General features: G+C 42.7%; 1 long non-coding RNA gene and 1 pseudogene across 1 annotated transcript; one reads left to right on the top strand and one right to left on the bottom strand.

The window, feature by feature from the left end:
- Positions 1 to 8,023: 8,023 nt before the first annotated feature.
- LOC148670330 (5S ribosomal RNA) lies at positions 8,024 to 8,142 on the bottom strand (annotated as a pseudogene).
- A 9,668-nt stretch (positions 8,143 to 17,810) lies between these two features.
- LOC148670329 (uncharacterized) lies at positions 17,811 to 22,673 on the top strand. The gene is made up of 4 exons (XR_015937009.1): positions 17,811 to 18,331; positions 18,718 to 18,782; positions 19,029 to 19,138; positions 22,556 to 22,673. It is a non-coding gene; the product is annotated as an uncharacterized LOC148670329 (long non-coding RNA).
- The last annotated feature ends 221 nt before the right edge of the window (positions 22,674 to 22,894 follow it).

Here is a 22,894-nt window from a genome sequence, read left to right as displayed (position 1 = left end):
ACAGGCAGGAGAAGAGGAGGGGCGAATAAAACCTGAGTCCAGGGCTTCCTTAATGTAGTCTTGTAAGGCCTGATTCTCCTTTCGGGTTAAATGGTAAATGCGACCCTTGGGGGGGAGTGATCCTGGCAATAAATCAATGACACAGTCGCAAGTTCGGTGAGGGGGAAGCAAGAGAGCCTGTTGTTTATCGAATGCCTGTTTCAGGTGAACGTATTGAGGTGGAATAGAAGGTGGAGCATCTACAGGGAGGATAGCGGCGGAGACCTTAACAGGGAGGCGACAACAATTGGCATGGCACATGTGACTCCAGGCAATGATCTCATTCTTGACCCAGGAGATGTGGGAGTCGTGTTTCCTGAGCCAGGGAAGGCCCAGGATCAGCGGGTAGGCAGGCGAGTCCAGGAGAAGAAATGAAATATCTTCCATATGAGTGGCCCCAACCCTGAGAGAGAGCGGGATGGTTTGCAGAGAAACCTGAGCAGGGGTGAGTGGAGAACCATCTAGGGCTAGAATGCTGACGGGGTGTGACACAGAAACCACGGGGATATTCCATCGGTGGACGAAGGAAGCGTCTATGAATGATCCTTCTGCACCTGAATCAACAAAAATCGACAACAGAAGATGAGTATCAGACCACGACAATTCCGCCGGAAACAGAGTGCCCGAAGAGGCTGGGGAAAAAACAGCACTGCTGACCTTAGCTGAAGGCTGCGGTAGAGCACGAGGTGCAGATGGTGGTCTTGAAGGACAAGTAGAGAGCAGATGGTTATGAGAAGCACAGTACATACATCGTCCCTCTCGGCCGCACCTTTCCTTTTCTTGAAGGGAAAGAGGAGCATGTGGCAGAGCTGGCAAAGCAGGAAGCGATGCCTCGGGAGGGCCATGTCTGCTTCCAGTGGGTCTGTCTGCTTTCTGGATTCTGATGCGGGTGTCCAATTCCAGGACCTGGGAGACCGCTGCTTCCAGGGAATGAGAGTGGATTGGCATGAATACCAAGTGTTCCTTCAACTCCTCTGACAAACCCTTACAGAAAAGGCAAACAAGCGCCTCTGGGTTCCAGGCGGACTCTGTGGCAAGAGACTGAAATTCCTCCACATAATCCTGTAGAGGTCTATCACCCTGTTAAATTGCCGAGAGCCGAAGGTGAACCAGGTCCAGATTGTTCTGCGAAAAACGTGCCTGAAGACGATCCGCAAAGCTATTGAAATCCATGGGTTGCGAATCTGCTCTGGTCAAAAAAACAGAAGCCCAATCCAAAGCCTTGCCTGTCAACAGGGAGATCGCAAAACCAATCTGTTCTTGTGACGTAGGAAAATGCTCTGGATGCAGATGAAAAGAGAGGTAGCATTGAGTAATGAATCCTCTGCAACCAGAAGGATTACTGCATATTTTTCAGGAAGAACAAATGGTAAGGTTGGGGGGCGGCTTGAGCGGAAGAAACTGCAGGAGGAGCAGTAGAAGGTGTTGGGGGCACCCGGGGGGACGAAATCCAGGCAACGTGATTGGTAAGAAGTTGAACAGACTGCTGTAACTGAGATAGAGCTTGGGAGTGCTGGTGGAGGAGGAAGCGAAGAGCTTGCGCATCCGCAGGATCCATACTGTAAGGCTCGGTATTCTGTAACGAAGCTAGGTTGTGGTGAAAAGGATCAGATGCAGATGCAGGAAACCTTGGGCGGTGAGTAGGCGGACAGAGCAAATCCAGGAGCTGAGTCGTAGTCCGAAGGCATAAGGTAGGTCAAGATCCGGTAAAGGCACTGGTGGCGAACAATCCAGAACGAGAGACAGGTACGTGGTCGAAACAAGAGCTGCAGGGTCAATACCGAAAAATAGTCACTGGTAGCAAACAATCCAAGGGTCGAGATGAGAAACAAAGTCCAAAGGCAAAAGGCGAAGTCAGAAAATCCAGTAGGCAAAAGGGAAAGAAACGCTACGTAGAGCAACACGTAGTGAACTCAATACCGAGCAGTGATATGCGGGTAAGGGAGGCTTAAATAATGCAGCCTGCCGCACGGTAAGGCGTCTGATGAGAATTAACACGTGCGGCGGCGTTTGTAATTATCACCCTGCTGCTGGGACTGATTAGACCTCTTAGGAGCTGGTCTGGGCCGGTTAGTGGTCGTGACATTTAGAACTAATAATATTAAAGGTCTGGATTGTATAAATAGCAATTTGTTAATGGTGGACTGTTTGGATCATTTTGTAGATGATCCTGGTTTCTTGTTGGAAGGTATCTTGTCTGTTTGACATGCTTGGTGTGTAGGCAGTGTGGAGGGTGACCGTACGGTTGCGTGCGTTGTCAACTCTGGATTGATCCATACTTACCATTTAAATGCCTAAAGCTTCGTTGACACCGTTAGGTTTCCACTGTTAGGCAGCTTTACCTCTGTAGAATCTGTGGCTCCATAGGAAGACAATCTTGCCTTTCTGTGTGTCACTATGTTTCTGCCTGGGTCTTCTTCAGGCATTGTTCTGGAACACTGTGTCCATGCTGGCCTGTTTTTATCCTGTTTTGTAAGGGGGCTAGTTTGTATCCTATGGTCTATGTTCCTTCTGTTCCTTTCTGTATGAGTAGGAGCAGTTTCAGTTGAATGTGTTTCTGCTTTCCCTGGTGGGGATTATGCATGGACCATTAACATCTCAATAAGCAATCAGTGTCTTTTGTTTTCCTCCCTAGTAGGACTATGCAAGCTGTGCGAGTTTCCATAGCTGATTGGTTTCAATTATTCTTCTGGTTGTTGCGTAAGTGTTAGTATGGTGAAGAGTTCCAGTCCCTGTAGGATCTGGCTAGTTAGGAGAGGGGAACAAAGCTCCTTCTCCCAGATTTTATCTGAGAGAGGACCATCTGGGACAAGGAGAGCACTCTCCTTCCAACGACTAAAACCCTCCCAGTTTTTCTGATGTTCAGGTCTTGTGTAAAAATAGTATTAAGTCTTTTGATCCACTCCCTTTCCTTTTTCTTTCTTTCTATCTCTGTCCAGTTGGGGTTGCTTTCCAGTCCCGTGGTTCCTGATGTACCTGTGTTGTGTCAGCTTGGTTCGGATGGAGTTACCCATTTCACCCACATAGGTCACCCCGCACTTTTTGCACTGGATGCTGTAGATGGCGTTATTGATGTTTTCTGAGAGTGCCCTTTGCACCTGGAAGATTTCTTTAGTTTTGTTGTTTTGGATCATTGTTTTCTGTTATGAAATGTTTGGCTCTTGGTGTATATGATCTGTTTTGTACAGGTTTTAGCTTGCTTTGGACTAATTAATCCTGAAGGTTTTTGTTTTTTTGTGCTCCCTCAGTATGTTTGTGTTTTCTAATATCATGGTTTTTGGTTGGTTTTTATGTTGAGTTGAGAATATGATGTGTTGAGGGGTATTTTTCTGTCATCTGGAGTTTTTCTATTTAGAAATGTTTGTGCCACATTTTTGAGGAAACTTCATGTGTATCTTCTCTGGCATAAAGCTTGGAAGAGTGTGTATTTGGCTTCCTCAAAGTCTTGTTGTTGTGTACAGATTTTGTGGAAGTGTAGGAGTTGTGATTTTACCAGTCCCTTTAAAGTATGTTTTGGGTGGAAGCTATCCTTGTGCAGTAAGCCGTGTGAATGTGTCTTTGAAAAACACCTTGGTGTTGTTGAAGAAGAAACCTTGTATGTGGTGGTGTCTAGGAAGTCTATCAGGCTACCATGCTTGGTGTATTTGAGTTTAATGGACCTGTGGTGTGTGTTGAGGGTGTTAATGATTTCTTGTAAGGCTTGATATGTGCTGCCTATATGTTTATTTTTTATATATTTTCCCTGGGATGGACTGGTGTCCTTTCCAGGGTGTAGCCTGCCATGTGTCTATTTCTTGCCACGTTTTAAAGTGGAGTTACAATCTTACTATTTTTACGGTTTTAAATTGACATTTACAAATGTATATTGAAGCAGCTACCCACCTGAACTAAACTATGTCAGCATGTGTAGTCTGCAAAGGAACAAGTAATAGGTTTATTCCATACTGAAAAGAGAAGAGAGAAAACTCAATGTTTCAGCTGTGAAGCCTTCTTCAGGTGTGAGAAAGACAGGGCAGATTACAAAGATTAAATAGCACAGAAGAACAAAAGCTGGGAGAGGGGAGGAGGCAGGAGCAGCAGAGAGGCCACTCAGGAAGTGCAAAATGGAGAGAGGTGAAGAAAGGTGTGAAGTCAAAACCTGCAAGAAAATTGAGAAGATTACATTAAAATAAGTCAGTCATTGAGAGATCCTGGCTATTTGAGGTGAAAAGAAAAACTTCCCAGCCCTAATATGTTCTCTGAAGCATTCTCCTAGTCTACTTTCGGTTTCCCAAATGTAGATAGCTGGGCATTTTTTGCAAGAGATACGGTAAGTGAGATACGGGATGTTGTCAGGATTATCCGGAATTGTCCTGTGATGCCCTGAATGTCGTTAGATATGTATTTGCAAGTGATGCAGCGAGTGCTATTGCAGGGGAAGGTGCTGAGTGCGAGGGAGCTGTGAACAAGAGCTTATGTGGTGGTCAGCGATAAGAGATGATTGGGCGGTCAGAAAAAAAGAGTACCGATGGAGGGATCGTCCTGTAAAATGTAGTCATTGTTAATGATGGTCCTGGGGATAGAAATTGGGTTAGGGTGGTAGGGAAGCACCAAGGGAATGCAGTTGTGAGACTGGGAGTTCCTGATTGAGTTGATGATCCGAGGGCTGTTTTTGGCCCGGGAGTAGAATAAAGCGACACCTTTCATCAAACTTTTTGACAGGTACCACGCCCCCTTTTTCAGCCAATGGGAGGCCGCCACGGGCAGATGTCCTGCCCCCTTATTGGCCAATGGTGCAATGTAATGGGCGGATGTCCCGTCCCCTCCAGAGCCAATGGTGTGTCATAATGAGTGTTGTTGTCCCGCCTTACACCCCGGGCCTCAGGGTCCAAATGCCCACCACCGCATCCCCTTCGATTTATAAATAAGTGTGTGAAAGCGCGTATTAGCGACGAGGGTTGGATGGTGATCATGTCTGCTGCAGGTTGGAGCGCAGTCTATTATAACCCTAGGGAATTGGCAGTGTGGGAAGTCTGGTGAGGGCTGCGAGTTTCCGGGATGTGAGCGCGCACACACACACACACACACACACACACACACACACACACACACACACACTGACTGACTGACTGACTGACTGACTGAGTAAAGTGTCACAGAAAGAACTTGCAGGACAAATAGCATGTGAAATGTGAACCACTTTATTTCATCAGTAGGTTTTAAATTACAGAAACATCCCAGTATACACTTTTAAACTTTTCACACACATTACAGACTACTGCTTGCAATCGCCAATTAAATGTTGGTGCAGAAAATTAGTTGTCGCTATCGCCCCAACATTGTTCAGAAACTCAGCAGAATCTGAAAAAGCATTCATAACGCCCTTTCTCTCGCCATTTCTATAGCCGTGAACACCGAACTGGGCGACCCTAACAGAGCAAAAAAATTAGCCTGAGTGATCAGAGGGATGGTGTTACCACAGGTTCTATGCAAAATACGTTGTATTTTGGAATACACACTGCTGAAACCGCCAGGCTTCAGTTTCTGATCTGAAAACAGCAGAATCGCAGCAATTTCACTCATGTTCTTTACATGCACATCTATCTCTTTAACAAATTCAAGGACATTAGCATTCGGCTTATTGATTTTCATTTCAAGCTTTACAGAAAGAAGGGTGTAAAGCACTCTTTGTAAGAATTCTTACGTATACATTCGGAATTCTTCATTCTTCTCACGATGGCACACCTGTGTCTGTAAAAAAAAGTAGTATTTTTCCATCTACCTTTACAAGTAAGGAGCGTACATACTCATATAGCGAGCGGTCGTCAATTATTTTCATCTGTAAAAGTATAGGCACCCAGGCAACTGGCGATGTACAGAACAGCCGATAAAATTTGGGCTAAACTTATAAATTTCAAACTTATAAACTTATAAAGAGACACTTATAAATTTCTAATGCGGCAAACAACACATCTTTGTACTGTAACATGACCAGGGGAAGGGTCATTCATAACAGGTATTTTCGGAATGACCTACTTAAAATACTAGATATGGAGCTTAGCAAAATGGCTGCCAAAAAGAATCAGCTGACTGGTAAATGGAAAGGGTCTACCCTGAGAAACAATGAGACACAGCTGAGCCGCATCAGGAACTGAAATATAAGTGCCCCGGAGGCAGTGAACAGGGCGGAAGCCGATAAGGTGAATGCAGTTTGGAGAAAAAGAAAGGAAAGCGGTGTATGTTAAAGATCGAGCTAAAGAATAACGGACTACTGAAAGGAGAAAAGGTTTATGGTTTTTGGATTACGGACACTGGATAAGGATACATCGCGGATTGGCTTTATTACGGACTTTTGGAACTTGGATCGGATCAGGATTAAGGGAACGGATTACGGACTGTATTTGGAAGATAGTTGGAGGAAGAAACGCCACGAAACTCAGGAAAGAAAAGTGTGGTGTGAGTACTACTTTCATTTACATAAACTTTCTCCCGGAGACACCACAGTACCCATCCGCGCACCCGACAACTAAGCATGTGTGACCCCGTTGACCTGGATGATTAACAGGCCGCGCATTCATCAACCACAACCCCCTTTAAACAATGGTTGAAGGTGCAACATACCACCAACTTTACAATCTTATCCATAGCATCGGGCTCATTAGAGCCATCGTTAGCTAAACTAGGTTGAACATCATCATTAATCACATTTTGGCGAGCACACATGAACAGACAAGAAACATTCAAGCTTGATGGTAGTTTGAAGATGGATGTGTCGACCTCTTCGTTATTCTATTAAAGGAAAAAAGAAAAGGAAGGCTTAACAAAATAAATAGGCATGCTTTTTAACTAAAATATTTACAATTGTAATGCCTCTTTTGTGTTAAGAGTTTTTCGTTTGCTTCGAACTTGCTGTGGTTTAATATTTACCATTTACCATTTGTAGCAACTCTTCATCAGTCGTTGACGGACCCCCAACACCTGAATCACCGTCAGAGTTCACATGACAGCCACTGTCACACACCACTGAGTGCTGGGTCAGCTTTTGCTAAAAAGAAGACAAAGTGTTGAAAACGAAATACACTAAACGCAGATTGAAACAACAATTCCACTATCAGAAAAAATATTATAGCAACCTACTTCTTCAGTTTGCATAGCAGAGGAATACGATGATTCAATACTCAAAGAAGCCATCTTCACAGCAGTCAATATCGGGGCCTGACAGCTCAGGTGTCACACTTCAAAACCGGCAACTCGGCTAATTTAAGCATAAACTCCAAATTTGTAACCATGCCTACATAGCTCAAGACATTTTTCAAATGGTTGTGATGTTTTAGAACGCCCCACCATATCCCCCCGCCCCAAAATCACACGTGTTTTATCGAGAGTGAAAAGTAATAACGTTGAATTAAAATATGTAAACTTATTTCAATGACAAATTCTCAACAACTCTTCAAAAGTTTGAAATGATTTTCCACAACGTGAACGTAAAGTCTTTAAACCTTAAAAATATTAACATGCAACCTAAGCCTCAAATGATGTGTGTTTCTCTAGAAAAGAAATTACATTGAATCAAAAAATGTAAAACTCATTTTATCTTTTGAGAAGAGCATTGTAGGGCGGGTCTTTATATTTTAGTGGATAGGTCATAAAAGTGCTAAAATAATTGAATAAGACACATTTAGCAGCGATAACTTATAAGCACAAGCAAAAATTGATATTTATAATGCTTATAGATTTTAACAATATAACAAACTTTACTAAAATGTTTACTTTTAAAATAAATATTACATCACAACATGTCCACACCCAGGCACCTGCCGTTAAAGGTTATGGGATGTAGAGATACAGTATATAAGGTTCATGATAAGAATAAAAAACGCTCATGCTAATACACAAGCACCTGTGTCTTACCAAAGCTGACAAATAAAAAGCCAAAAAGCTGCCCTGGACGTGTGAACAGGAGAATGAGCGAGTGAGCGGAGATAGGGTGCCTCCTTCAATTAAAGACTTACAGCACCTGTTATTCCCAGGCGGTCTCCCATCCAAGTACTAACCAGGCCCACCCCTGCTTAGCTTCCGAGATCAGATAAGATCAGGTGTACTCATGGGGGTGTGGCCATAGGTAAGAGCACGGCTCACTGGCACCCTTCTTATAGAGAGGACAGCTCCGTCACCTCTTTTACGATGCTGCTTTTTTTCCCTTGCATTTTTCTCTTCTTCCCACGTTCTCTCTCTCTTCACTACCTTCGTCCCCGCTCTATTTCACTTCAGCCTTTCACTCTTGCTTCCTTCCAATAAGGACGGAGCTGCGGGAGAAAGGGCGCTATAGAGGATCGCTGTGGAGAGCTGCTGCTGTGCTTTGACATCTGAGCTCTGTGAAAAACAATCTCAATACAATTCTGAAAAACGCGACTCCCAGAATGCCAGCCGAACAAGTCTCCATAGCCGAAGCGCTGTGTCTCTTTTCAGCTGGCGATAAACCTTTCCTCGATCCTTCGCGGACTTGTAAAACTGGCAACATATAAGGTTCATGATCAGAATAAAAAAACTCTTTTTTTGTGTGTTTTTTATTTATCAAAAAAGCAATGAAATATTTACATGGTTTAAAAACAGAGAATATAATTAAAAGACAAATACAACAACAATCAAACATATCTATATACAAAACAAGGTTGAAGAAGAAAAAAGAAAATTAAGGCACTAAAACAACTAAACAAAATACATATAACAACACTGAACCACAAAGATAAAATATTTTCCAATTCCAAGACTTCTCTATCTATCCAGAGACATTAAGCACCCCCACCCTCAGAGCCGGAAATACAGGCCTTCCTCCTGCAGGTCCACAAAGATGTTATTTTTTAAAAAGATCCTGCGAAATTTGGCCATCTGCCTCACAGCCCTGCAGTAGGCCAGGCTGAGAGAGAAGCAGTCCTTCAGCCTGGCAATGTACAGCCTGACAAGATCTAGCTTCAAGCCATTGTACATCACCAGGTTCCTCCTCTCCCAGACAGCTGCCCTTGCTAGGCTGAGGAGGAGGTTCACTAAAATGGCGTTAACCCCCCCTCAGACCCGCGGTATCCAAAAAGGAACAGCTCTTTCCAGGACACCCCGTCAAGAACAGTTCCTCGAACAGAGCAAAACAGGCCATCCAGCAGATCCGTCAAGTACGCCCTCAAATCCTTCAATCCATCACAACTGACAAAGAGGTGCAGCAGCCCCTCCGTCCACTGCCCGCACACCGGGCACAGGGAGTCCTCCCCAGCATGGAAGCACTGCAGCACAATCTTGGTGAAGAAGTCCTGCTGCTCGCATCTCTGGGGCAGGAAAGGCAGCCTCAGACATGCCCAGATCCATGCCGGCTCGAGGTGGCGGAAGATCTTACCCCAGAACACCTCTGAGACCGGTGCTCTGAACCGTTTCGCCACCATCAGCCTGTAGAACATGCTGGTGGTGCACCCCTTGAAAATTCCCCAATGAGGGTGTCATGAGCGACCCGCGGAGGCTTCCCCTCCCACACAAATCCCACCACCAGTTGCCTAATCTCGTTCTCTACCCATTCAGGAAGAGGCATCACAGACAGTGGGTACCACAAGAGGGACAGGCACAGTGTGTTAACGAGCAGGACCCTTCCCTTTAGGGTCAGGGACCTGTGTCTCCACCGATTTAGCCTGGCCCTCATCTTAATGAGCTTCTCCTTCCACAGGAGAAGCCCAGGGGCCTGCTCATCAGTGTTAATGTAGACGCCAAGGACCTCCAGGTGACCAGTGACCAGGTCTGCCCTCCGAACCGGCATGACATCAGACTTCTCCAAGTTTACCTTGGCGCCCGAGGCAGCGCAGTAGGCCTGCACCACCTCCAAAATGGCCAAGATCTCCGCCACCTCTGCCAACGTCAGTGTGGTGTCGTCAGCATATTGGTAGATTAACGAGGTGGCGGTGCCCCCAGGCAAGGTGACGCCGCACACCCCCTCCTTACTGCGGATCGCCAGACCCAGGGGCTCAGCCACTAAGGAGTAGAGCAGAGCCGACAGAGGGCAGCCCTGCCGCACTGACCTGGTCACTGGAAAGAAGCTCGTGAGGGAACCGTTCACCTTGACACAGCTCACGATCCCCTTGTACACGAGCCTCACCCAGGAGATGAAGACCTCGCTGAAGCCGAAGCTCTTCAAGACCTCAAACAGGAAGGAATGCTCCACCCTGTCGAAGGCCTTCTCCTGGTCCAGTTTCAGGACGTATCCGCCCCTCGGCTGCTCCCGCATAAGGTCCACGACATCTCTGATGGAGCACACCGTGTCCGCGATGTCTCTCCCCTTGACACAGTAGGTCTGCGAAGGCGACAGGATCCTGGGCAGAACCTTCCTGAGCCTGAGGGAGAGAACACGAGTTAGGATCTTATAGTCCGAGTTCAACAGGCTGATCGGGCGAAAGTTTTTCAAAAGGGAGTGATCCCCCTGCTTTTTGTAGACGAGAGATCACCCCCCTTCTCATAGATGGGGTCAGAGCGCCGGTCCTGGCAATTTCCTGGAACACCTCCAGAAGGAGGGGCCCCTGGGACTGCTGAAAGTGTCTGTAGAGCTAGGAGGAGAGCCCGTCCCACCCTGGGCTCTTGTTAGGAGACGAGCCCCGAAGTGCCTCAAGCACTTCCTCCAAGCTCAGCGCACTGTCACAGAGCTCACGATCGCTCTGTGACAGGGGCGTACTCACCCCGGCCAGCATAGCCCGGGTCTGCTGCTCATCCACCGCTTCGGACCAGAACAAGGCGCTATAAAAATAAAACACCTCATTCCTAACAGCCTCAGGGGCAGAGAGCTGCGCTGCCTCTCCTGCTCCAGGCCAAAGAAGAACCTCGTGCTCTTCTCGCCCTCGGCCAGATACTGCCCAGTGGGCAGTGATTCGTCGCATATACGTATATTCAAGGTGAAAATACAGCTATATATATATATGTATGTCGCCGCGACGACATGAATAAACGCATATATAACGTCGAAAATACATCTAACACAGTGCCTGAGGTTTTTTACTGTATGTATCGTGTGTGCCGCAACTCGGAGTATACGGCACTCTGCACAGTGTACGAAGTAAATTCTTTTCGCAGTAATTATTTTATTTACACGTGTATAATAAATATGGTAATAAATATAATAAATTAATTAATTACTACGAAAAGAATTTACTTCGTACACTGTGCACCTGCCTGAAAAAAACAGTAAAATGTTTGAGTGCCTATAGAGTTTCTATTTTTATTTTCTTGAGAAAAGTTGATACCATTTCCATTACCCCGTCCCCCGATCAGTGCGCGGTGCCCGGGGAAAAATCTGTAGGGGGGCGTCTGAAATTCTGAGGGGGGGTGATATTTCGGTTGAAACGGAGCTGTACGGTGCGGCTACCCAAATGAAATCTCGCAGCTATGCCATTGATTAGTGCTTCATGATAGAAGATAACGACTAGCAATCTGGTATTTGCGTTGAAGTTCAGTTTCACATTTTTTGTCACTCTCGTGGTTTGTATTGCCTGGAGCGAAAAGTACCATAAGCGTTCATTTTTGCAGCTACATGGACGTTCTGAATCGTTTAGAAAAAAATGCTGTAAAACCAACAGAAAGCACAGACTGCTATAACTAGTCCTAGTTATATAACGATTTTAAGTATAATGATAAACTACTCGGTCCAACTGAGCAAACAGGATCGTAATGTTGACACTCAATAACGACACTGATATGTGCAGTTCCTGGACGGAGAGCCCTCCTGCACATCAAACAGTCCGAGTGACTGTTAGTGTCATTTAGTGTTGTCTGACCATTGACAAAGTACAACTATTTTTTTAGGGCACAAGTTAAATTAAGTAAATCCTTTTGCCCAAAACTGAAGGGGCGACACTCCTCCCTCCCCCCGTGACGCCAGGCCTGTCCCCATCCTATTCTATAATGTCATTATACTGTATATAATAACAGTGACCGATCCTTACTAACTGTATGAGTTAAAATTGCACATCAGCACATAGCAGGGGGCACATAGCCGCGATGTATTATCAATGTTAAATTTCAACCATAATATCGACAACATTAATAAACGCATACGTTGAGAAAATATCTAACCCAGCATATTTTCCGGTTATATACCACAATGCATTGCTAGTATTCGTTGGTCGCCATTTTGGCCACGTTTTTCAATCGTAGAAGAAGTCTGCGAATATCTCAGCAATCCTCTTTTGACGAGTAAGTATAAATAATAATAATAATAATACTATCTGAATACATACAGATCTTACTTAATATTATTTTGATTAAAATAGTATGTTAATAAGCAAAAAATGGCACATAAAAATAGTGTGAAGGGGAAGATTACACAAAATCGTTTTTCCGTTTCTCTAATTTGAGAATCAGAAAAAACAGCACATGTTCAACAGGTCATTGAAAATAAGTATGTAACATGTACCATTAACAACGTCAATGCTAAACAACCCTTAATGTTATAGTACCCCATGGATTTATGAAGTATGTGATGATAATTTTCTCTGATTCTCCTAAAAATATATGGATATTCTTAGAAATTAGAATTGCCTCAGCAAGACAACTTTAAGGAATAACGATATGTTTTTTATGGAAAAAATAATAATCGCGGTGTTATACTCCTTTCTGTGTGATTTCTGAAATAGTTATTGTTCTAAATTTAACTAGGCAATGATATACGGGAAATACCTGCGTAGTGTGACCTTTCTTACTCACTACGCAGGTATTTCCCCCGATATGTTTTTATCGCAGTCATTTTGTTCTTTTAATCAAATTAGATTATATAAATGTAAACGGTAGAAAATCTCTGTTAAAATCCCAAAAATAAAACTGATGACAGGAATTGCGGGAAATTACCGAGCGTACGGTACGGTCTAAAACGTGCAACAGTACTGTATGTAATTTATTTACACAGCTTTGCATACAGGGGTTTCGCGAGGGGGTCTTGCCACCTGCCTGAAAAAAATGTAATTATATGTTGATTTCTCTGAATGACAATATTTCTATTTTTATTTTCTTAAGAAAAGTTGATACCATTTCCTTTTATATTCCATCGTCCTTACAGTACCTTACATACAACAGTCACTGTTTATTTACTGTTTATTTGCATGTGTTACAATTATCTGTAGGTGCACATCAGCACGCAGGGGGCACACCAAATCAGACTTTATGTCAAAGCACTATTTATCCCAATGGAGGAAGCGACGTGCAGAGCTAAATGCTCTTGCAGAATCCAGCAGTGATGATAAAGATGACAGCTTTCACCAACAAAGACTTTCTCCCTTAGCTGCTGCTGGAATTGGGTGGATAAGCCAATTCAACCTTGACTACATGCATCTAGCTTGTGTTGGTGTTGGCAAAATAATTCTTATTTTCTTAAAGCAAGGACCAGCTAAATGTCCACTGTCTGGCAGGCAGTGGAAAGAAATTTCTGATAATTTGGAAATTCTTAGCGGAAAGATGCCTGGGGAATTTGCTAGGCAGCCAAGATCCCTCTCAGAGCTTGACAGATGGAAGGCTACAGAGTTCCGCCAGTTCCTTTTGTATACAGGCCCCATTGTGCTTCGTAATGTTGTATCAAAGGAACTATACACCCATTTTCTGATGCTAACAGTTGCTCTTTCCATTATGTTGGACTCGGATGAAAGAAAGAGAAATGCCAATCTCAACTATGCCCCGAAACTGCTTGATACCTTTGTTGACAATGCACAGCATTTGTATGGACCAACATTTGTTGTATACAATGTGCACAGTTTGAGACATCTACATCAGGATGTGGTACAATTTAATTGTTCCTTAAATGATGTATCTGCATTCCCATTTGAAAACGTTTTACAGTCCTTGAAGAAACTAGTGCGGAACAGTCATACAGTAACCCTATAGCTCAAGTAGTAAAGAGAATGAAGGAGAAGGAAAGAGTTCAGAGCAACTGTGAAGCATCTGGTTCACAGATGTATATTTCGTCAAGACAAAAAGACTGTTGTTTCCTGTTGGATAATGAGGACTTTGCATTTGTGAAGGAAAAAAGAGCAGACAGAAGTCTTCTATGTGATGTTGTATGACAGACTCAGACATGTAACTTCTTCACTGAACCATGTGAGTAAAAACTGCATAATATTGTATATGTTAATAGTCTGGAGATGCATGCAAGGGAGAAATTCCTCTCTGTAAAAGAGTTGCACAGAAAAGTAGTGTGTCTCCCATATGGTGCTGGGTATGTCCTTTTCCGTCTTCATAATGGCATAGAACATAATCCTGTTCCATGAGGAAGTTGCAACTTTGATTCACACAGGATGCTGCTGTCTGCTCTTTTCTCATGGTTAAGTTTAAATTTTAAAGTTTGTGAGGAATTGCATGTAGTGAATACCATCTAACTACAAATGTATACATAAAGCAGAATGTTTATTATTGAATTATGTGTTTTTATTGAGTATAATCTTTATAAGCGAACACAAGTGTAGTAATTAGCACCACAATCTGAATTAAGACTCAAAATTAAAATGTGCATGTCTGTTTCAGGCGATGTGGACATGCGCTGTTTGGATAGAGCAAGAGGGGGAGATTGAGGGAGTCCTGCCCTCAAACTGGGTGGATGCCCGAAGAGAGTTTGTGTGGTGACCGAATGATCCAAAGCAGGCCACAAAACTATACAAAGAGAAGGCCAACCCTAATAAAGATACTTGGGTTACCTTCAAGCTCATTAAAGTTAAACATACATCAGGTATAGCTTTCTTTGAAAATAAGAGCAAATTCCTGTTATTATAAATTCCGATTGAATATTTACAGTAACTGTCTATGTACATGTATTAGTGCAAAAATACCTTTTTCATATTTGATCATATGTAATGTAAATTTAATTATTTGTAGACAAGAAATCAGAGTGTGATCACTTTGATTTAACCACCTCTGTTACGGATGCTAAGATGAGGATGAGACACCCAATCCAAAACACAAAAGAAAGAAGCGGGTGTTCTCCAATTATGTTGATGGTATTGTAACGTTGCCATAGCCGGCCCAGGGACGGCAAAATAAATGTAGTGGCTATAGGCACCAGTTATGTAGGGTTTGGGCATTTACTGGGACAATTATTAATTGTAGCAGTAAATCACAAAATTGATTCTTTTGATGGCTTTAGAATCCAACCATGCGACATAACTCAAACAACGCGCACACACAGGTACTAATACACGAGGATACATTTATTAATACATAGAATATGCATGTAAACCTAACAGATCTTATCGAGAGGGTTATCAGAATACAAAAGGTATATATTCAGTCAGTTACAAAGAGTTACATATATCAAGAGGACATACGTTCAGTATATCATTCATTAAGACCGTTTCGTAATTGAACTTGGTTACAACTTCTACATTAGATACTCAAAACAAGTACGTAACTCTTAGGAATTAAATTGATATCAACTGGTTGGGATAACAATTGAATTCTCGAGCTGTAATGCATTGAAGTTAAATACTCATCCAATCTCTGGGGATTCAGATCTCCTGCGGGCACAAAGAAACAGTTGCAGGCTGTTGTTGTCCAATCCGCACTCTCTGGCTAGGTGCTGTGCGGCTTGCTACGGTGCGCTGCTGATGTTCACTGACCGGCTAGTTAGTGTTGGCTTTAACTAGCAAAGTTTGTGCACAGGAGAAAAGATGACTGTGGGTCCCAGCAAGTCAGGAAGAGGACCGGTTCATTCCTGATGAAGAGCTAGTTCTGAATAGTGATTCAGCTGTCCACAGTTCTGACCTGTTCACGAGGCCTGCTGCTGGTGCTAACCTCGGGTGGATCCTCTGGTTACTCTCTGGCAACCTCCGCTCTTGACTCTTAGAACAAAGGAAAGTTCTGGCACTCGGACACACTGGCCGTTCCGTGGTTGTCCGGGCTGAGTCTCAGGTTGGTCAGGAGGCGCGCTGCGAGAATGTCCTGCCCTTGGGAGCCTTCTGCTCCTGGGCCGTCCTGCCCTGGAATTCTCCTTTGAATTCCCTTTAGAAAAGTCTCAGAATTCCCTCTGAATCTTACTGAATCTCTCAGGCTCTCTGTGTTGCCTGTTTTTACCTGGAGGAACTTCAGCTCGTTGATTGGCTGAAAGTTCCATGGGCATCAGAGTCCCACGTGGGTTACTCGGCCCTACCAGTCCCTGATTGGTTGATCAAGGTGAGATATGAGTCACTTACTCCTGACACTTAGGAATGCAGTCCAGATGTCCATCTGGCACTCCCTAGACAGATAGGTGCCAATGGATGACCATTGATCATGATAGCCAGGCTTAGCTAAGTGCATCCCCCTTTGGGAGCTGTCCTAGGAAACCTTATTAAAGGAAGCCTTAAATCAGCCTGCACCACAGAGATGAACAGAGAGATGGGGCCTCATTTGGGAAGGCTCAGAACACTTAATTCTTTCTTATTAATAAGCCTCGCCGCTACAGTATGTAAAAGTAACAGTCTCAATAGCTATATTTTTAACCAGTTATTAATATCAACTGATACATTTAGCTTGTACCTTGTTATTGATTTTTTTACAACCCTTTTCAAGTCATTTTGAAAGGTGTTCTGTATGAAAATGTTAAAAATCTTATCAGATTTGTTGATCATGGAAATTGTTAAGAATTTTGGTTAGCTTATTCTATTTTAAACTAATTTTCAGTATTATATTGAAATATAATAATTTTCTATTATATTACAGACTTTGATTCTGATGCTGCTACTCCAAGTCCATTTCTCTGCCTTCAAAGTTCCCAAAATAAAGAAAATAAATGTATTGTAAAAAGTAACAGATCAAGTTGATTAAATAATTTAATTTGATATGAAATATTTTACTGCCATATTTTTTCTGTTTAGAAAAGAAGAAGCCACCGAAGCTGCCAGTTCCACCCCCAAAACTGAGGTTCTCTCCTAGGAAGAGTGTCTCCCAGAGCTCACTCAGCTGTTCAAGTACGCTTAAAGGTAGGTTATTGCAATCAAAGTTAAAATGTTTTCTTAATGTCCTAAGATGTCCTTAAAGATAACCATCATCAATCATATTTAAAGACAAGTTAAGACCATTTTTTATGTTATTGAAGCCCAACCATCAAAGGTGAGAACCAAGGAAAAAAATGGTGCCGAGTTCTGGCTTCAACATTCCTGAAGTTTTTACTACGTTTTTTGCCTACATCTAATTACTCTATGAAATTGAGATGAAACTCACAAGTTCATTTTTTTTTTATTACGTCTGAGGTTATGTCACTGTAATTTCCAAAGTCTGGAGAACTGTCTTCCATAAGCAAATTATATTCAAAGATTATTGGATTGGTGAACATTTTACATCCATACTTAAATATTAAATTAATCTGCAATATTATATTAACAGCCCAGGTAGTCCAAACTGGGACCTCACCACGCAAAGTTTGAAGCCCTAAGCAAGTTATAAGACCAAAGTCTTCAACCGAAGTACTTAGTACATTACTTGTATCATATTAATTAAATTATTAAATTTAAGAATAGTTTATGATCCCTCTGCAAATGATTTGTTAAGTATGAGATTATTGTTAACTTTTAAATTTCTAGTATCAAACCAGGATTGGCCAGATGGCAGAAATGATCCTGGAAGACTGTCAAAAAGTATGTCTTTTTAATTGTATAAAGTAATAAATAAAACTACCCATATTATAGTTTTACACAGAATGTATTTTAATTATGTGTAGGCTCGTATACAATATAAAAATAAGTTGTCTTTTACCACAATGCTACAAACGACACAAACATATTCAAAATTGAAGCTATGTTTTTAATACACCAATGGAGTTTAATTGACATTGTTTATAGAATCCTAGTTCAATGACAGACTAAATGACTAAATTGAAATATTAAGTTGTGTGATAAAGTAAATGTTTTCCATAACTGAATTCTTTTCAGAGTCTCCCAGGCAGAAGACCACATCCAGACCAGAAGAGAAGAGAGAGAGATTTTCCTCCTTCAGAAGGAAGTACAGTTAAAATGAACTACAGATGTGGGAATTTTTACTTTTTAAGATTATAAATTGCATGTAGCACATTAGCAACACTACAGTTATGGTAATGTGACAATAGTGTAAGAAAATCCTAACCTAATTCCTTTTAAATGCTGATATAAATTGTTAATAATTTCAGGAGTTTCAAAAGTGGGTATTGGGCCTCCTGATAGAGATGAGGGATGAATTGAGGCGTTTGGGTAGGTCCACAGAACCGGTAGACTCCCAATTCCACATCAGGAGGCTGACCACAATGGAAGAGTTCTGTGTATACGAGCAAGCACTTGACAGCATGGACAATCAAAACCTGCTGGTATGATATTATATTCTCATTGTGGTGTAGAAAATATTCACTACTAATGTTCTAGGTTTCAGATCGGTCATAATTTTATAGCCTACATCTGATTAATGATCCATCTCTGGCATACGTTCATATTTTTAGTTTATAATGTATAATCTTGCTTATCCTTTAATGGCAAAATAAAGTGTTTTTAATGTTCTAAAAAGTTACTACATTTTTTTTTACTTTGAAAAATGGTCACTTTGTATTTATAAACTGAGAAAATACTGAAAGAAAAGTGCAGTTAATATGTGAAAATGTGTTTGTTCCATTGAATGTGTAAATGGGTATGTCTCATTAGTTAATTAATGAAGATCTAGTAGCTTCTAACATTATTTCTAATAAAATATTATTTCCAGATAAACCAACTTCGGAGAGTAGGCGGCAGTGATGTCAGAGAAAGTGTGTTCACAGTCTTGTCAAGGTATTGCTTGTTGATTTTTAACATGTTTTTACATTATATTTTTACTTTGATCAAGTTAACATATCCACAGAATTGAGCTTATAGATACCTATGTGTTAACCACTGAATGTGCAAGGTGTAAAACTGCAAAATTGTCTTTTAAAATATAAGGATTACAGTATTAAATTTGATCCTAAATATGTGAGTAAATAAATGCTGAGTGGAAACTTACTTGAAAAAATGTCTAAACTCCAATTTGGTTTTCAGACTTATGACAAATGAACTGATGACAGAATTGAACTTCGTTGGCACAAGCCGAAAAGATAAACAACAAAAGAGGGGCCTGGGAGATACAACTCTTCATACAGTAATTAAAGGTACTCCTATTCTATGTTGTACTTTCAAACTTTGGGTACTCTTTAATTAGGACAGACTTTATTGCTCAACTGCTATGATGCAAGCCAAATTGTATCCGTTTATTTCAGCTTTGAGCTTAGTAAACCTTAATGGTTCATTTTTGAACTTGAACTTGAACTTTGAACTTTATTGCCATATGTAACCGGTGCTGGTACAATGGAATTCTTACTTACAGAAAGTCTCTCAATTGTAAAACAAGTGTAAAAAAAAAAAACAAAACAAAGTGCAAACAGTGCATCAAGACAATGTACAAACAAACAATAGACAATGTGCAAGTAAACATGCAGACAGTTTGAATGTAAACAATACAGACGTGTAAACAATGACTGGAGACGTACAATAAATAAATTACAATGAGGTAGATGGTGATGGTGTAGGTGTGGTCCGAGGAGGATGGCTAAATGTGTTCGCCAGTCTCACTGCTTGTGGATAGAAGCTATTGAAGAATCTAGTGGTAAGTGTCCGTATGCTCTTATATCTCTTGCCTGAGGGCAGTGGGGTGAAGAGCTCATGCCCGGGGTGGTGACTGTCCTCTGTGATGGCCAGAATTCTACCACGGCAGCGGTCCTCATAGAGCTGTTTAATCTCGGTGAGACCGCAGCCGATGATCTTCTGGGCCATATTGACCATTCTCTGCAGTGCCTTTCTTTCTCGCGAAGAGGTGTTGCCATACCACACGGTGATCCCGTTGGTGAGGACGCTCTCGATAGTGCAGCGGTAGAAGTTCACCAACACATGTATTGGCATCCCCCATCGCTTGAGGCACCTCAAGAAATAAAGGCGCTGCTGAGCCTTCTTCATGATAGAGTCAGTGTTCACAGTCCAGGTTAGATCTTTAGAGATGTGAATTCCCAAAAACCTAAAGCTGGTGACTGTTTCCACTTCCGTTCCATCAATACTGAGTGGGCTGTGAGTGTGTGGCCTGTGTCTCCGAAAGTCCACTATTAGCTCTTTCGTTTTCTTTATGTTCAAGTCCAGGTTACTGCTATGACACCACCTAAGCAGCTGTACAACTTCATCCCTGTAAGTGGACTCGTCATCATCACTGATCAGTCCTATTATAGTGGTGTCATCGGCAAACTTAATGATGCGGTTGTTGCTGTGTCTTGCTGTGCAGTCGTGAGTAAATAGGGAGTACAACCTTGGACTCAGACAGCAGCCTTGTGGGGTTCCAGTGCTCAGGGTGAGTGGTGTTGATGTTTTATTGCCTATCCGCACCACCGGTGGTCTCTCGATAAGAAAGTCCAGCAGCCAGTTGCAGACAGAGTTGCACAGACCTAATCCCCTGAGCTTTGTCACCAGTTGACTGGGTATGATGGAATTGAATGCTGAACTGTAGTCCACAAACAGCATTCTCACATACGAGTTTTTAGTGTCCAGGTGTTACAAGGCTGTATGCAGAGCCAGGGAGACAGCATCATCCACTGATCTGTTGCTCTGGTAGACGAACTGCAGGGGGTCCATATGTGATATGTTGAGGAGTTGATATGTGACAACACCAGCTTCTCCAGGCATTTCATCACCACAGATGTTAATGCTACTGGGCGGTAATCATTCAGGCATGTCACTTTTGTCTTTTTGGGGGTTGGAACAATAGTGGTTTTTTTAAAGCAGGTGGGGACCATGGACTGTGACAGGGAGGAGTTAAAGATGTCTGTAAACACTGTGGTCAGCTGGGCTGCACATGTCCTCAGGACGCGAGGTGGTATCCCATCAGGCCCTGTAGCCTTACGGATTTTCACCCTGCTCAGAGTCTTCTGCACGTCCTGCTCTGAGAGTTTCAGAACAAACTCGCCCTGCACACTTGGGGTCTTCTCAGCAGTGCCCGTGTTCAGAGCATCAAAGCGGGCATAGAAGTGGTTCAGCTCGTCAGGCAGGGATGCGTTGTTCGTGTCAATCTCCTGCCTGCAGCCCTTGTAGCCTGTGATTGACTGTAATCCCTGCCACAGCCTCCGGGTGTCAGCGCACTGCATTTCAAGCCGCACTCTGTAGCTCCGTTTGGCGCGTTTTATGGCTTCTTCTAATGCATACCGTGATTTCTTGTACAGCTCTTCGTCCCCCGATTTGAACGCGGTGGATCTAACTTTTATTTTATTGCGTATGTCGTGGTTGAACCACGGTTTCTGATTGGGAAATGACCTAATTTTCATTTCTGGTACACAAACGTCGGTGCAGTATTTAATATAGCTGGTGACCGCGTCGGTATACTCATTTAAATCTGTGTCGGGAGCTCTGAATGTGTCCCAGTCTGTACTATCAAAGCAGTCTATTAACCTGCTTTCCGCCTCCTCAGACCAACAACGCACTGACCTGTTCGCAATAGGGGAGGTCTTCAGCTTCTGTTTGTACTCGGGAAGCAACAGGAGAGCGATGTGGTCCGACTTACCGAAACTCGGTTTGGGAAGCGCTTTGTATCCTCCTTTTATTGTTGTGTAGCAGTGGTCTAAACTATTGCCTCCTCTTGTCGGTACAGTGACATGCTGAATGTATTTTTGCAGAACTTTCCTCAGATTGCAGTGGTTGAAGTCCCCTACTACAATTGAGACGGCTTCTGGGTGGGAGTTTTCGTGCTTGTTGATAATGTCGTGGAGTTCGCTATGTGCTGCTTCCACGCAGGCTTGAGGTTGAATGTAAACGGTTGTGATAATAGTGGCGGAAAACTCCCTCGGCAAATAAAAGGGTCGACATTTTATGGTCAGGTGTTCTAGATTCGGCGAGCAGGATTTAGAGATTACCTTCACGTCGGTGCACCACTTGCTGTTGACCAGGAAGCAAACGCCTCCGCCTTTGTGTTTGCCGGTTGCTTGGTGGTTTCTGTCCATGCGGTAAACGGTGAACCCCTTTGGCTGGATGGCGGTGTCCGGGACGCATGCATTCAGCCAGGTTTCAGTGAAGGCATAAACACAGCAATCCCTCAGGTCCCTTTCCGCGTTGATCCGACAATGTAGCTCATCTATCTTATTGTCCAGTGACTGAACATTAGCTAACAAAATAGACGGCAGCGGTGGTCTGTGCGGACGCCTTCGTAGTCGCGCTAGTACGCCGCCTCGTCTTCCCCGGCGTCTGCTGCCCACCTGTTGTTGTTGTTCGCCGCATCTTTGTCCGATTCAGCAGGTGGGGTCCGGTACGTGAAAAAAGTTGTTTGATGACATTAAGGACTCTGTCCTTAGGTTTAAAAGCGTTTGTCTATCATAAGTAATGACAGACATTGAGCGTCCAACACAAAACAAGAGTATTAACGTATAAATAAACATTAAAACAGACACACAACGAGAGAGCTTTCTGTAAACCGTCGCTGGAAACCGTTTTGAGATTATACTCAAGAAGATATTAATCATCATTTATTTGAGTAGTATTATTATATAATTTTCTCCTAGCTGCGGTGCTGAAGTCCCACCCTACATCAACAGAAAAATAAATAAAGGAGCACGCAATGCGTTACTTGAAGAATGCATATGCAAGGCAGGTGGCCAGGAGATCTGGACACTGAAAATAATAGGTTTCTGGTCCTGTTAGGACAATTAGACAGGGTTTGCAAATGGTGGACAAAAATTGTCGTAACTTCCATTGTAATTTTTTTTTCTTGGAAATATAGAAGTTGTACATTTTAAAATTTATATTTGAATCAAAATGTGGTTTTGAGTTAGATAGTGTGTTAATGTAATTAGTTTGTGTTTGTCATTCCTATACTGTATATTGATGTTGCCAGAATTTGT

Source organism: Lepisosteus platostomus, chromosome 5 (assembly GCF_059453375.1).
Source record: "Lepisosteus platostomus isolate fLepPlt1 chromosome 5, fLepPlt1.hap1, whole genome shotgun sequence".
Lineage (NCBI taxonomy): Eukaryota > Metazoa > Chordata > Actinopteri > Semionotiformes > Lepisosteidae > Lepisosteus > Lepisosteus platostomus.
Note: the sequence above shows the minus strand (reverse complement) of the source record. Positions and strands in the feature narration are given on the sequence as shown.